General features: G+C 49.8%; 1 pseudogene across 1 annotated transcript in view; it reads left to right on the top strand.

The window, feature by feature from the left end:
* LOC127922149 (insulin-like growth factor 1 receptor) overlaps positions 1-16,949 on the top strand; it is a 96,192-nt pseudogene that overhangs the window by 64,472 nt on the left and 14,771 nt on the right. Inside the window, exons 16-17 of the transcript XR_008110487.1 lie at positions 14,344-14,509; positions 14,644-14,773. The product of XR_008110487.1 is annotated as an insulin-like growth factor 1 receptor (transcript). The remainder of the gene's footprint in view (positions 1-14,343; positions 14,510-14,643; positions 14,774-16,949) is intronic.

Raw genomic sequence — 16,949 nt, 5'->3', positions numbered from 1 at the left:
CCTGTATCTCCATCCTTACGAATCCCCACAAGGCCCCCTGAACTACACCCCCTGTATCTCCATCCTTACGAATCCTCACAAGGCCCCCTGAACTACATCCCCTGTATCTCCATCCTTACGAATCCTCACAAGGCCCCTGAACTACATCTCCATCCTTACGAATCCTCACAAGGCCCCTGAACTACATCTCCATCCTTACGAATCCTCACAAGGTCCCTGAACTACATCTCCATCCTTACGAATCCTCACAAGGCCCCTGAACTACATCTCCATCCTTACGAATCCTCACAAGGTCCCTGAACTACATCTCCATCCTTACGAATCCTCACAAGGCCCCTGAACTACATCCCTGTATCTCCATCCTTACGAATCCTCACAAGGCCCCTGAACTACATCCCTGTATCTCCATCCTTACGAATCCTCACAAGGCCCCTGAACTACATCCCTGTATCTCCATCCTTACGAATCCTCACAAGGCCCCTGAACTACATCTCCCATCCTTACGAATCCTCACAAGGCCCCCTGAACTACATCCCTGTATATCCATCCTTACGAATCCTCACAAGGCCCCTGAACTACATCCCTGTATCTCCATCCTTACGAATCCCCACAAGGCCCCTGAACTACACCCCTGTATCTCCATCCTTACGAATCCTCACAAGGCCCCTGAACTACATCCCTGTATCTCCATCCTTACGAATCCTCACAAGGCCCCCTGAACTACATCTCCATCCTTACAAATCCTCACAAGGCCCCTGAACTACATCTCCATCCTTACGAATCCTCACAAGGTCCCTGAACTACATCTCCATCCTTACGAATCCTCACAAGGCCCCTGAACTACATCTCTATCCTTACGAATCCTCACAAGGTCCCTGAACTACATCTCCATCCTTACGAATCCTCACAATGCCCCTGAACTACATCCCTGTATCTCCATCCTTACGAATCCTCACAAGGCCCCCTGAACTACATCCCCTGTATCTCCATCCTTACGAATCCTCACAAGGCCCCCTGAACTACATCCCTGTATCTCCATCCTTACGAATCCTCACAAGGCCCCCTGAACTACATCCCTGTATCTCCATCCTTACGAATCCTCACAAGGCCCCCTGAACTACATCCCCTGTATCTCCATCCTTACGAATCCTCACAAGGCCCCCTGAACTACATCTCCATCCTTACGAATCCTCACAAGGCCCCTGAACTACATCCCTGTATATCCATCCTTACGAATCCTCACAAGGCCCTCTGAACTACATCTCCTGTATCTCCATCCTTACATCTGTATCTCCAATCCTCACAAGGCCCCTGAACTACATCCCCTGTATCTCCATCCTTACGAATCCTCACAAAGCCCTCTGAACTACATCCCCTGTATCTCCATCCTTACGAATCCTCACAAGGCCCTCTGAACTACATCCCCTGTATCTCCATCCTTACGAATCCTCACAAGGCCCCCTGAACTACATCTCCTGTATCTCCATCCTTACGAATCCTCACAAGGCCCCTGAACTACATCTCCATCCTTACGAATCCTCACAAGGCCCCTGAACTACATCCCCTGTATCTCCATCCTTACGAATCCTCACAAGGCCCCTGAACTACATCCCTGTATCTCCATCCTTACGAATCCTCACAAGGCCCCCTGAACTACATCCCTGCATCTCCATCCTTACGAATCCTCACAAGGCCCCTGAACTACATCCCTGTATCTCCATCCTTACGAATCCTCACAAGGCCCCTGAACTACATCTCCATCCTTACGAATCCTCACAAGGCCCCTGAACTACATCCCTGTATATCCATCCTTACGAATCCTCACAAGGCCCCCTGAACTACATCCCTGTATCTCCATCCTTACGAATCCCCACAAGGCCCCCTGAACTACACCCCTGTATCTCCATCCTTACGAATCCTCACAAGGCCCCCTGAACTACATCCCCTGTATCTCCATCCTTACGAATCCTCACAAGGCCCCCTGAACTACATCTCCATCCTTACGAATCCTCACAAGGCCCCCTGAACTACATCTCCATCCTTACGAATCCTCACAAGGCCCCCTGAACTACATCTCCATCCTTACGAATCCTCACAAGGCCCCCTGAACTACATCTCCATCCTTACGAATCCTCACAAGGTCCCCTGAACTACATCTCCATCCTTACGAATCCTCACAAGGCCCCTGAACTACATCCCCTGTATCTCCATCCTTACGAATCCTCACAAGGCCCCCTGAACTACATCCCCTGTATCTCCATCCTTACGAATCCTCACAAGGCCCCCTGAACTACATCCCCTGTATCTCCATCCTTACGAATCCTCACAAGGCCCCCTGAACTACATCCCCTGTATCTCCATCCTTACGAATCCTCACAAGGCCCCCTGAACTACATCCCCTGTATCTCCATCCTTACGAATCCTCACAAGGCCCCCTGAACTACATCTCCATCCTTACGAATCCTCACAAGGCCCCCTGAACTACATCCCCTGTATATCCATCCTTACGAATCCTCACAAGGCCCTCTGAACTACATCTCCTGTATCTCCATCCTTACGAATCCTCACAAGGCCCCCTGAACTACATCCCCTGTATCTCCATCCTTACGAATCCTCACAAGGCCCCCTGAACTACATCCCCTGTATCTCCATCCTTACGAATCCTCACAAGGCCCCTGAACTACATCCCTGTATCTCCATCCTTACGAATCCTCACAAAGCCCTCTGAACTACATCCCCTGTATCTCCATCCTTACGAATCCTCACAAGGCCCTCTGAACTACATCCCCTGTATCTCCATCCTTACGAATCCTCACAAGGCCCCCTGAACTACATCTCCTGTATCTCCATCCTTACGAATCCTCACAAGGCCCCCTGAACTACATCTCCATCCTTACGAATCCTCACAAGGCCCCCTGAACTACATCCCCTGTATCTCCATCCTTACGAATCCTCACAAGGCCCCCTGAACTACATCCCCTGTATCTCCATCCTTACGAATCCTCACAAGGCCCCCTGAACTACATCCCCTGCATCTCCATCCTTACGAATCCTCACAAGGCCCCCTGAACTACATCCCCTGTATCTCCATCCTTACGAATCCTCACAAGGCCCCCTGAACTACATCTCCATCCTTACGAATCCTCACAAGGCCCCCTGAACTACATCTCCATCCTTACGAATCCTCACAAGGCCCCCTGAACTACATCTCCTGTATCTCCATCCTTACGAATCCTCACAAGGCCCCCTGAACTACATCCCCTGTATCTCCATCCTTACGAATCCTCACAAGGCCCTCTGAACTACATCCCCTGTATCTCCATCCTTACGAATCCTCACAAGGCCCCTGAACTACATCCCTGTATCTCCATCCTTACGAATCCTCACAAGGCCCCTGAACTACATCCCTGTATCTCCATCCTTACGAATCCTCACAAGGCCCCTGAACTACATCCCCTGTATCTCCATCCTTACGAATCCTCACAAGGCCCCCTGAACTACATCCCCTGTATCTCCATCCTTACGAATCCTCACAAGGCCCCCTGAACTACATCTCCATCCTTACGAATCCTCACAAGGCCCCCTGAACTACATCCCCTGTATCTCCATCCTTACGAATCCTCACAAGGCCCCCTGAACTACATCCCCTGTATCTCCATCCTTACGAATCCTCACAAGGCCCCCTGAACTACATCCCCTGTATCTCCATCCTTACGAATCCTCACAAGGCCCTCTGAACTACATCCCCTGTATCTCCATCCTTACGAATCCTCACAAGGCCCCCTGAACTACATCCCCTGTATCTCCATCCTTACGAATCCTCACAAGGCCCTCTGAACTACATCCCCTGTATCTCCATCCTTACGAATCCTCACAAGGCCCCCTGAACTACATCCCCTGTATCTCCATCCTTACGAATCCTCACAAGGCCCCTGAACTACATCCCCTGTATCTCCATCCTTACGAATCCTCACAAGGCCCCTGAACTACATCCCCTGTATCTCCATCCTTACGAATCCTCACAAGGCCCCTGAACTACATCTCCATCCTTACGAATCCTCACAAGGCCCCTGAACTACATCTCCATCCTTACGAATCCTCACAAGGCCCCTGAACTACATCCCTGTATCTCCATCCTTACGAATCCTCACAAGGCCCCTGAACTACATCTCCATCCTTACGAATCCTCACAAGGCCCCTGAACTACATCTCCATCCTTACGAATCCTCACAAGGCCCCCTGAACTACATCCCTGTATCTCCATCCTTACGAATCCTCACAAGGCCCCTGAACTACATCCCTGTATCTCCATCCTTACGAATCCTCACAAGGCCCCCTGAACTACATCTCCATCTTACAATCCTCACAAGTCCCCCTGAACTACATCCCTGTATCTCCATCCTTACGAATCCTCACAAGGCCCCTGAACTACATCCCTGTATCTCCATCCTTACGAATCCTCACAAGGCCCCCTGAACTACATCTCCATCCTTACGAATCCTCACAAGGCCCCTGAACTACATCTCCATCCTTACGAATCCTCACAAGGCCCCTGAACTACATCTCCATCCTTACGTCCTCATGAACTACATCTCCATCCTTACGAATCCTCACAAGGCCCCTGAACTACATCCCTGTATCTCCATCCTTACGAATCCTCACAAGGCCCCTGAACTACATCCCCTGTATCTCCATCCTTACGAATCCTCACAAGGCCCCTGAACTACATCTCCATCCTCCTACGAATCCTCACAAGGCCCCCTGAACTACATCCCCTGTATCTCCATCTTACAATCCTCACAAGGCCCCTGAACTACATCTCCATCCTTACGAATCCTCACAAGGCCCCTGAACTACATCCCTGTATCTCCATCCTTACGAATCCTCACAAGGCCCCTGAACTACATCCCTGTATCTCCATCCTTACGAATCCTCACAAGGCCCCCTGAACTACATCCCCTGTATCTCCATCCTTACGAATCCTCACAAGGCCCCCTGAACTACATCTCCATCCTTACGAATCCTCACAAGGCCCCCTGAACTACATCCCCTGTATCTCCATCCTTACGAATCCTCACAAGGCCCCTGAACTACATCTCCATCCTTACGAATCCTCACAAGGCCCCCTGAACTACATCCCCTGTATCTCCATCCTTACGAATCCTCACAAGGCCCCTGAACTACATCCCCTGTATCTCCATCCTTACGAATCCTCACAAGGCCCCTGAACTACATCTCCATCCTTACGAATCCTCACAAGGCCCCTGAACTACATCTCCATCCTTACGAATCCTCACAAGGCCCCTGAACTACATCCCTGTATCTCCATCCTTACGAATCCTCACAAGGCCCCCTGAACTACATCCCTGTATCTCCATCCTTACGAATCCTCACAAGGCCCTCTGAACTACATCCCCTGTATCTCCATCCTTACGAATCCTCACAAGGCCCCCTGAACTACATCCCTGTATCTCCATCCTTACGAATCCTCACAAGGCCCCCTGAACTACATCCCCTGTATCTCCATCCTTACGAATCCTCACAAGGCCCCTGAACTACATCTCCATCCTCCTACGAATCCTCACAAGGCCCCCTGAACTACATCCCCTGTATCTCCATCCTTACGAATCCTCACAAGGCCCCTGAACTACATCCCCTGTATCTCCATCCTTACGAATCCTCACAAGGCCCCTGAACTACATCTCCATCCTTACGAATCCTCACAAGGCCCCTGAACTACATCTCCATCCTTACGAATCCTCACAAGGCCCCTGAACTACATCTCTCCATCCTTACGAATCCTCACAAGGCCCCTGAACTACATCTCCATCCTTACGAATCCTCACAAGGCCCCTGAACTACATCCCTGTATCTCCATCCTTACGAATCCTCACAAGGCCCCTGAACTACATCCCTGTATCTCCATCCTTACGAATCCTCACAAGGCCCCTGAACTACATCCCTGTATCTCCATCCTTACGAATCCTCACAAGGCCCCTGAACTACATCCCCTGTATCTCCATCCTTACGAATCCTCACAAGGCCCCTGAACTACATCCCCTGTATCTCCATCCTTACGAATCCTCACAAGGCCCCTGAACTACATCCCTGTATCTCCATCCTTACGAATCCTCACAAGGCCCCTGAACTACATCCCTGTATCTCCATCCTTACGAATCCTCACAAGGCCCCTGAACTACATCCCTGTATCTCCATCCTTACGAATCCTCACAAGGCCCCCTGAACTACATCCCTGTATCTCCATCCTTACGAATCCTCACAAGGCCCCTGAACTACATCTCCATCCTACGAATCCTCACAAGGCCCCTGAACTACATCTCCATCCTTACGAATCCTCACAAGGCCCCTGAACTACATCTCCTGTATCTCCATCCTTACGAATCCTCACAAGGCCCCCTGAACTACATCCCTGTATCTCCATCCTTACGAATCCTCACAAGGCCCTCTGAACTACATCCCTGTATCTCCATCCTTACGAATCCTCACAAGGCCCCTGAACTACATCCCCTGTATCTCCATCCTTACGAATCCTCACAAGGCCCCCTGAACTACATCCCTGTATCTCCATCCTTACGAATCCTCACAAGGCCCCCTGAACTACATCCCCTGTATCTCCATCCTTACGAATCCTCACAAGGCCCCTGAACTACATCCCCTGTATCTCCATCCTTACGAATCCTCACAAGGCCCCCTGAACTACATCTCCATCCTTACGAATCCTCACAAGGCCCCCTGAACTACATCTCCATCCTTACGAATCCTCACAAGGCCCCTGAACTACATCCCTGTATCTCCATCCTTACGAATCCTCACAAGGCCCCTGAACTACATCCCTGTATCTCCATCCTTACGAATCCTCACAAGGCCCTCTGAACTACATCCCCTGTATCTCCATCCTTACGAATCCTCACAAGGCCCCTGAACTACATCCCCTGTATCTCCATCCTTACGAATCCTCACAAGGCCCTCTGAACTACATCCCTGTATCTCCATCCTTACGAATCCTCACAAGGCCCCTGAACTACATCCCTGTATCTCCATCCTTACGAATCCTCACAAGGCCCCCTGAACTATATGTATCTCCATCCTTACGAATCCTCACAAGGCCCCCTGAACTACATCTCCATCCTTACGAATCCTCACAAGGCCCCTGAACTACATCCCCTGTATCTCCATCCTTACGAATCCTCACAAGGCCCCCTGAACTACATCTCCATCCTTACGAATCCTCACAAGGCCCCCTGAACTACATCTCCATCCTCCATCGAATCCTCACAAGGCCCCCTGAACTACATCCCCTGTATCTCCATCCTTACGAATCCTCACAAGGCCCCCTGAACTACATCCCCTGTATCTCCATCCTTACGAATCCTCACAAGGCCCCCTGAACTACATCTCCATCCTTACGAATCCTCACAAGGCCCCCTGAACTACATCCCCTGTATCTCCATCCTTACGAATCCTCACAAGGCCCCCTGAACTACATCCCCTGTATCTCCATCCTTACGAATCCTCACAAGGCCCCTGAACTACATCTCCATCCTTACGAATCCTCACAAGGCCCCCTGAACTACATCTCCATCCTTACGAATCCTCACAAGGCCCCCTGAACTACATCTCCATCCTTACGAATCCTCACAAGGCCCCTGAACTACATCCCTCTCCATCCTTACGAATCCTCACAAGGCCCCTGAACTACATCCCTGTATCTCCATCCTTATGAATCCTCACAAGGCCCCTGAACTACATCCCTGTATCTCCATCCTTACGAATCCTCACAAGGCCCCTGAACTACATCTCTCATCCTTACGAATCCTCACAAGGCCCCCTGAACTACATCCCTGTATCTCCATCCTTACGAATCCTCACAAGGCCCCCTGAACTACATCTCCTGTATCTCCATCCTACGAATCCTCACAAGGCCCCTGAACTACATCCCCTGTATCTCCATCCTTACGAATCCTCACAAGGCCCCTGAACTACATCCCTGTATCTCCATCCTTACGAATCCTCACAAGGCCCCTGAACTACATCTCCATCCTTACGAATCCTCACAAGGCCCCCTGAACTACATCCCCATCTCCATCCTTACGAATCCTCACAAGGCCCCTGAACTACATCTCCATCTCCATCCTACGAATCCTCACAAGGCCCCCTGAACTACATCTCCATCCTTACGAATCCTCACAAGGCCCCTGAACTACATCCCTGTATCTCCATCCTTACGAATCCTCACAAGGCCCCTGAACTACATCCCCTGTATCTCCATCCTTACGAATCCTCACAAGGCCCCTGAACTACATCTCCATCCTTACGAATCCTCACAAGGCCCCTGAACTACATCTCCATCCTTACGAATCCTCACAAGGCCCCTGAACTACATCCCTGTATCTCCATCCTTACGAATCCTCACAAGGCCCCTGAACTACATCCCTGTATCTCCATCCTTACGAATCCTCACAAGGCCCCCTGAACTACATCCCCTGTATCTCCATCCTTACGAATCCTCACAAGGCCCCTGAACTACATCCCTGTATCTCCATCCTTACGAATCCTCACAAGGCCCCCTGAACTACATCCCTGTATCTCCATCCTTACGAATCCTCACAAGGCCCCTGAACTACATCTCCATCCTTACGAATCCTCACAAGGCCCCCTGAACTACATCCCTGTATCTCCATCCTTACGAATCCTCACAAGGCCCCCTGAACTACATCCCTGTATCTCCATCCTTATCCTCACAAGGCCCCTGAACTACATCTCCATCCTTACGAATCCTCACAAGGCCCCCTGAACTACATCTCCATCCTTACGAATCCTCACAAGGCCCCCTGAACTACATCTCCATCCTTACGAATCCTCACAAGGCCCCCTGAACTACATCTCCATCCTTACGAATCCTCACAAGGCCCCTGAACTACATCCCTGTATCTCCATCCTTATGAATCCTCACAAGGCCCCTGAACTACATCCCTGTATCTCCATCCTTACGAATCCTCACAAGGCCCCTGAACTACATCCCTGTATCTCCATCCTTACGAATCCTCACAAGGCCCCTGAACTACATCCCTGTATCTCCATCCTTACGAATCCTCACAAGGCCCCTGAACTACATCCCTGTATCTCCATCCTTACGAATCCTCACAAGGCCCCTGAACTACATCCCTGTATCTCCATCCTTACGAATCCTCACAAGGCCCCTGAACTACATCCCCTGTATCTCCATCCTTACGAATCCTTACAAGGCCCCTGAACTACATCCCTGTATCTCCATCCTTACGAATCCTCACAAGGCCCCCTGAACTACATCCCTGTATCTCCATCCTTACGAATCCTCACAAGGCCCCCTGAACTACATCTCCATCCTTACGAATCCTCACAAGGCCCCCTGAACTACATCCCCTGTATCTCCATCCTTACGAATCCTCACAAGGCCCCTGAACTACATCTCCATCCTTACGAATCCTCACAAGGCCCCCTGAACTACATCCCTGTATCTCCATCCTTACGAATCCTCACAAGGCCCCTGAACTACATCCCTGTATCTCCATCCTTACGAATCCTCACAAGGCCCCTGAACTACATCTCCATCCTTACGAATCCTCACAAGGCCCCTGAACTACATCTCCATCCTTACGAATCCTCACAAGGCCCCTGAACTACATCTGTATCCCATCCTTACGAATCCTCACAAGGCCCCCTGAACTACATCCCCATCTCCATCCTTACGAATCCTCACAAGGCCCCTGAACTACATCCCCTGTATCTCCATCCTTACGAATCCTCACAAGGCCCCTGAACTACATCTCCATCCTTACGAATCCTCACAAGGCCCCTGAACTACATCTCCATCCTTACGAATCCTCACAAGGCCCCTGAACTACATCCCTGTATCTCCATCCTTACGAATCCTCACAAGGCCCCCTGAACTACATCCCCTGTATCTCCATCCTTACGAATCCTCACAAGGCCCTCTGAACTACATCCCTGTATCTCCATCCTTACGAATCCTCACAAGGCCCCTGAACTACATCCCCTGTATCTCCATCCTTACGAATCCTCACAAGGCCCCTGAACTACATCCCTGTATCTCCATCCTTACGAATCCTCACAAGGCCCCTGAACTACATCTCCATCTCCATCCTACGAATCCTCACAAGGCCCCTGAACTACATCTCCATCCTTACGAATCCTCACAAGGCCCCTGAACTACATCTCCATCCTTACGAATCCTCACAAGGCCCCTGAACTACATCCCTGTATCTCCATCCTTACGAATCCTCACAAGGCCCCTGAACTACATCTCCATCTCCATCCTTACGAATCCTCACAAGGCCCCTGAACTACATCTCCATCTCTCCTACGAATCCTCACAAGGCCCCCTGAACTACATCCCTGTATCTCCATCCTTACGAATCCTCACAAGGCCCCTGAACTACATCCCTGTATCTCCATCCTTACGAATCCTCACAAGGCCCCTGAACTACATCCCTGTATCTCCATCCTTACGAATCCTCACAAGGCCCCCTGAACTACATCCCTGTATCTCCATCCTTACGAATCCTCACAAGGCCCCTGAACTACATCTCCATCCTTACGGGCCCCTGAACTACATCTCCATCTCTTACGAATCCTCACAAGGCCCCTGAACTACATCTCCATCTCTCCTACGAATCCTCACAAGGCCCCCTGAACTACATCTCCATCCTTACGAATCCTCACAAGGCCCCCTGAACTACATCCCTGTATCTCCATCCTTACGAATCCTCACAAGGCCCCTGAACTACATCCCCTGTATCTCCATCCTTACGAATCCTCACAAGGCCCCCTGAACTACATCCCCTGTATCTCCATCCTTACGAATCCTCACAAGGCCCCCTGAACTACATCCCTGTATCTCCATCCTTACGAATCCTCACAAGGCCCCTGAACTACATCCCTGTATCTCCATCCTTACGAATCCTCACAAGGCCCCTGAACTACATCTCCATCCTTACATCCTTAATCCTCACAAGGCCCCTGAACTACATCCCCTGTATCTCCATCCTTACGAATCCTCACAAGGCCCCTGAACTACATCCCTGTATCTCCATCCTTACGAATCCTCACAAGGCCCCTGAACTACATCTCCATCTCCATCTATCCTCACAAGGCCCCTGAACTACATCTCCCTGTATCCTTACGAATCCTCACAAGGCCCCCTGAACTACATCTCCATCTCCATCCTTACGAATCCTCACAAGGCCCCTGAACTACATCTCCATCCTTACGAATCCTCACAAGGCCCCTGAACTACATCCCTGTATCTCCATCCTTACGAATCCTCACAAGGCCCCTGAACTACATCCCTGTATCTCCATCCTTACGAATCCTCACAAGGCCCCTGAACTACATCCCTGTATCTCCATCCTTACGAATCCTCACAAGGCCCCTGAACTACATCCCTGTATCTCCATCCTTACGAATCCTCACAAGGCCCCCTGAACTACATCCCTGTATCTCCATCCTTACGAATCCTCACAAGGCCCTCTGAACTACATCCCTGTATCTCCATCCTTACGAATCCTCACAAGGCCCCTGAACTACATCCCTGTATCTCCATCCTTACGAATCCTCACAAGGCCCCTGAACTACATCCCTGTATCTCCATCTTACGAATCCTCACAAGGCCCCTGAACTACATCCCCTGTATCTCCATCCTTACGAATCCTCACAAGGCCCCTGAACTACATCCCTGTATCTCCATCCTTACGAATCCTCACAAGGCCCCTGAACTACATCCCTGTATCTCCATCCTTACGAATCCTCACAAGGCCCCTGAACTACATCTCCATCTCTTACGAATCCTCACAAGGCCCCCTGAACTACATCCCCTGTATCTCCATCCTTACGAATCCTCACAAGGCCCCCTGAACTACATCTCCATCCTTACGAATCCTTACAAGGCCCCCTGAACTACATCCCTGTATCTCCATCCTTACGAATCCTCACAAGGCCCCTGAACTACATCCCTGTATCTCCATCCTTACGAATCCTCACAAGGCCCCCTGAACTACATCTCCATCCTTACGAATCCTCACAAGGCCCCTGAACTACATCTCCATCCTTACGAATCCTCACAAGGCCCCCTGAACTACATCCCCTGTCCCATCCTTACGAATCCTCACAAGGCCCCCTGAACTACATCCCATCCTATCTCCATCCTACATCTCCATCCTCCTCACAAGGCCCCTGAACTACATCCCTGTATCTCCATCCTTACGAATCCTCACAAGGCCCCTGAACTACATCCCTGTATCTCCATCCTTACGAATCCTCACAAGGCCCCTGAACTACATCCCCTGTATCTCTCCTACGAATCCTCACATCCCCCTGAACTACATCTCCATCCTTACGAATCCTCACAAGGCCCCTGAACTACATCTCCATCCTTACGAATCCTCACAAGGCCCCCTGAACTACATCCCCTGTATCTCCATCCTTACGAATCCTCACAAGGCCCCTGAACTACATCCCTGTATCTCCATCCTTACGAATCCTCACAAGGCCCCTGAACTACATCCCCTGTATCTCCATCCTTACGAATCCTCACAAGGCCCCTGAACTACATCCCTGTATCTCCATCCTTACGAATCCTCACAAGGCCCCCTGAACTACATCCCTGTATCTCCATCCTTACGAATCCTCACAAGGCCCCCTGAACTACATCCCTGTATCTCCATCCTTACGAATCCTCACAAGGCCCCTGAACTACATCCCCTGTATCTCCATCCTTACGAATCCTCACAAGGCCCCTGAACTACATCTCCATCCTTACGAATCCTCACAAGGCCCCTGAACTACATCCCCAAGGCCCCTGTATCTCCATCCTTACGAATCCTCACAAGGCCCCTGAACTACATCCCTGTATCTCCATCCTTACGAATCCTCACAAGGCCCCCTGAACTACATCTCCATCCTTACGAATCCTCACAAGGCCCCCTGAACTACATCCCCTGTATCTCCATCCTTACGAATCCTCACAAGGCCCCTGAACTACATCCCCTGTATCTCCATCCTTACGAATCCTCACAAGGCCCCCTGAACTACATCTCCATCCTTACGAATCCTCACAAGGCCCCCTGAACTACATCTCCATCCTTACGAATCCTCACAAGGCCCCCTGAACTACATCCCCTGTATCTCCATCCTTACGAATCCTCACAAGGCCCCCTGAACTACATCTCCATCCTTACGAATCCTCACAAGGCCCCCTGAACTGATCTCCATCTACATCCTCACAAGGCCCCTGAACTACATCTCCATCCTTACGAATCCTCACAAGGCCCCTGAACTACATCTCCATCCTTACGTATCTCCATCCCCTTACAATCCTCACACAAGGTCCCCTGAACTACATCCCCTGTATCTCCATCCTTACGAATCCTCACAAGGCCCCCTGAACTACATCCCCTGTATCTCCATCCTTACGAATCCTCACAAGGCCCCCTGAACTACATCTCCATCCTTACGAATCCTCACAAGGCCCCCTGAACTACATCTCCATCCTTACGAATCCTCACAAGGTCCCCTGAACTACATCCCCTGTATCTTCATCTTTTCTTCACGCGAGTGACAGGGATTTGGGCCTGGTCTGGGAGAAACAGTATATCCTTTGCGTCCGACTCATTCAATTAAAGATCTTTGTCCAGTTTGAGGTGAGTAATTACTGTTCTGCTATCCAGAAGCTCTTTCCGGTCTTACGAGACGGTAGCATCAACATTATTCTCAAAATAAGTTACAAACAATGCGAAAAAACACACAATGTGTTAGGAGCCTGTAAACCGGCAGCCATCCCCTCCGACGCCATTGCGTGACAGGCCCTTACGTTACCTAGCCCTACTCTACACCCTAACCCTTCAATACCTCATCCGATCTCCCGACCTGAACCTTCCTACTCTGTCCTCTACCGTACCCACCTCAGCTCCCACATGGACTCTAACCTCCTCTCTCTCCTCTCCTCTCTCTCCTCTCCTCTCTCCTCCCCTACTGCCGTTCCAGTCCTACAGTCTCAGCCTCCCTCCTCTAAAGGAGATTATTCAGATGGACTCTAACCTCCTCTCTCCTCCCCTACAGCCGTTCCAGTCCTACAGTCTCAACCTCCCTCCTCTAAAGGAGATTATTCAGATGGACTCTAACCTCCTCTCTCTCCTCTCTCTCCTCCCCTACAGCCGTTCCAGTCCTACAGTCTCAGCCTCCCTCCTCTAAAGGAGATTATTCAGATGGACTCTAACCTCCTCTCTCTCCTCTCCTCTCTCTCCTCTCCTCTCTCCTCCCCTACAGCCATCCCAGTCCTACAGTCTCAACCTCCCTCCTCTGAAGAAGATTATTCAGATGGCTGGGGAGATAGCTGACGGGATGTCTTATCTCAACGCTAACAAGTTTGTCCACAGAGACCTGGCCGCCAGGAACTGTATGGTGGCAGACGACTACACCGTCAAGATAGGTGGTAAGAACAGACAGACTTCCTACTAAAGAATTACAAATCAATTAGACTTGTAATTTAGCCTCGTATATTGATGTGAACAGTGTTTTTCCACATGCATGTTAAGTCATTCCCCCGTCTTCCCTGCGTGTGAGTAGATTTCGGTATGACCAGAGACATCTATGAGACAGACTACTACCGTAAAGGAGGAAAGGGGTTGCTGCCGGTCCGATGGATGTCCCCCGAGTCCCTTAAAGATGGAGTGTTCACCACCACCTCTGATGTCTGGTAACTGCACCATATTCACCTTCTCATTTCAATGAGGATGGAGCCATTGATTTCACTTCCAGGAGGGAGGACATTTAAGAGGAATGGAGCCAACCTTGTAGACGAGCCTGAACCCCTCTCTCCATTTGTCCCCTCTTGGGAAGCCATTTAGCCGAGAGGGACTGGAACACAAGTCCCATTCCTCTGTCTGTTTAAAGCAGAGCTGGGCAGGAGGTCTCACTACCGTTTATATAAACAGTACACTACTGCAGCACACTACAGTAAATATCTCTAACTCCTCTCATTACTCCTCCATTCCAGCTTCTGTCTGTCTGTTTAAAGCAGAGCTGGCCAGGAGGTCTCACTACCGTTTATATAAACAGTACACTACTGCAGCACACTACAGTAAATATCTCTAACTCCTCTACATTACTCCTCCATTCCAGCTTCTGTCTGTCTGTTTAAAGCAGAGCTGGCCAGGAGGTCTCACTACCGTTTATATAAACAGTACACTACTGCAGCACACTACAGTAAATATCTCTTCTCTACCTTACTCCTCTCCTCCAGTAACTCCTCTACATTACTCCTTTCCTCCAGTAACTCCTCTATATTACTCCTCTCCTCCAGTAACTCCTCTATATTACTCCTCTCCTCCAGTAACTCCTCTACATTACTCCTCTCCTCCAGTAACTCCTCTATATTACTCCTCTCCTCCAGTAACTCCTCTACATTACTCCTCTCCTCCAGTAACTCCTCTATATTACTCCTCTCCTCCAGTAACTCCTCTCCTCCAGTAACTCCTCTATATTACTCCTCTCCTCTAGTAACTCTCTATATTACTCCTCTCCTCCAGTAACTCCTCTATATTACTCCTCTCCTCCAGTAACTCCTCTATATTACTCCTCTCCTCCAGTAACTCCTCTCCTCTAGTAACTCCTCTATATTACTCCTCTCCTCTAGTAACTCCTCTATATTACTCCTCTCCTCCAGTAACTCCTCTATATTACTCCTCTCCTCCAGTAACTCCACTATATTACTCACTCACCACCAGTAACTCCTTACCTTACTCCTCTCCTCCAGTAACTCCTCTACATTACTCCTTTCCTCCAGTAACTCCTCTACATTACTTTTCCTCCAGTAACTCCTCTATATTACTCCTCTCCTCCAGTAACTCCTCTAGGGTCATGGTGTGTAACTCCTCTACCTTAGGGGTCCTCCAGTAACTGCTTACATTACTCCTTTTCCATAACTTTATATTACTCCTCTCCTCCAGTAACTCAGGTCCTCTAGTAGACTCCTCTACATTACTCCTCTCCTCTAGTAACTCCTCTATATTACTCCTCTCCTCAGTAACTCCTCTATATTACTCCTCTCCTCCAGTAACTCCTCTAGGCATTAGTCCTGGAGCTCCAGTAACTCCTCTAAAAATGGTGATCCAGCAACTCCTCTATATTACTCCTCTCCTGCAGTAACTCCTGAGTCACTCCTCTATATTACTCCTCTCCTCCAGTAACTTTGCCTTATTAACCTCCAGTAACTCCTCTAAATGATTTTACTCTCCCTCCAGTAACTCCTCATGGCAGGTCCTTTCCCTCCAGTAACTCCTCTACATTACTCCTTTCCTCCAGTAACTCCTCTATAAAACAGTATGGGCATGAGGTAGGTGAAAATGGGTGAGCTCCAGTAACTCCTCTCCTCCAGTAACTCCTCTACATTACTCCTCTCCTCCAGTAACTTCTCTATATTACTCCTCTCCTCCAGTAACTCCTCTCCTCTAGTAACTCCTCTACATTACTCCTCTCTTAGTCACAGGCAGCAGAGTTGGAACAGTAACTTCTCTATATTACTCCTCTCCTCCAGTAACTCCTCTATATTACTCCTCTCCTCCAGTAACTCCTCTCCTCCAGTAACTTCTCTAGATTACTCCTCTCCTCCAGTAACTCCTACATTACTCCTCTCCTCCAGCAACACACACACACACACGCACACATAGGGTCTTGGTGTGTAGGGTCAGGTGTATGGTGTATAGGGTCATGGTGTATAGGGTCATGGTGTGTAGGGTGTATAGTGTCATGGTGTGTAGGGTGTGTAGGGTCATGGTGTGTAGGGTGTATAGTGTCATGGTGTGTAGGGTGTATAGGGTCATGGTGTGTAGGGTGTATAGGGTCATGGTGTATAGTGTCAGTGTGTATAGGGT

The sequence above is a fragment of the Oncorhynchus keta genome, unplaced genomic scaffold (genome assembly GCF_023373465.1).
Source record: "Oncorhynchus keta strain PuntledgeMale-10-30-2019 unplaced genomic scaffold, Oket_V2 Un_contig_24721_pilon_pilon, whole genome shotgun sequence".
Taxonomy (NCBI): Eukaryota; Metazoa; Chordata; class Actinopteri; order Salmoniformes; family Salmonidae; genus Oncorhynchus; species Oncorhynchus keta.
This window is presented reverse-complemented; position numbering and strand designations above follow the sequence as displayed.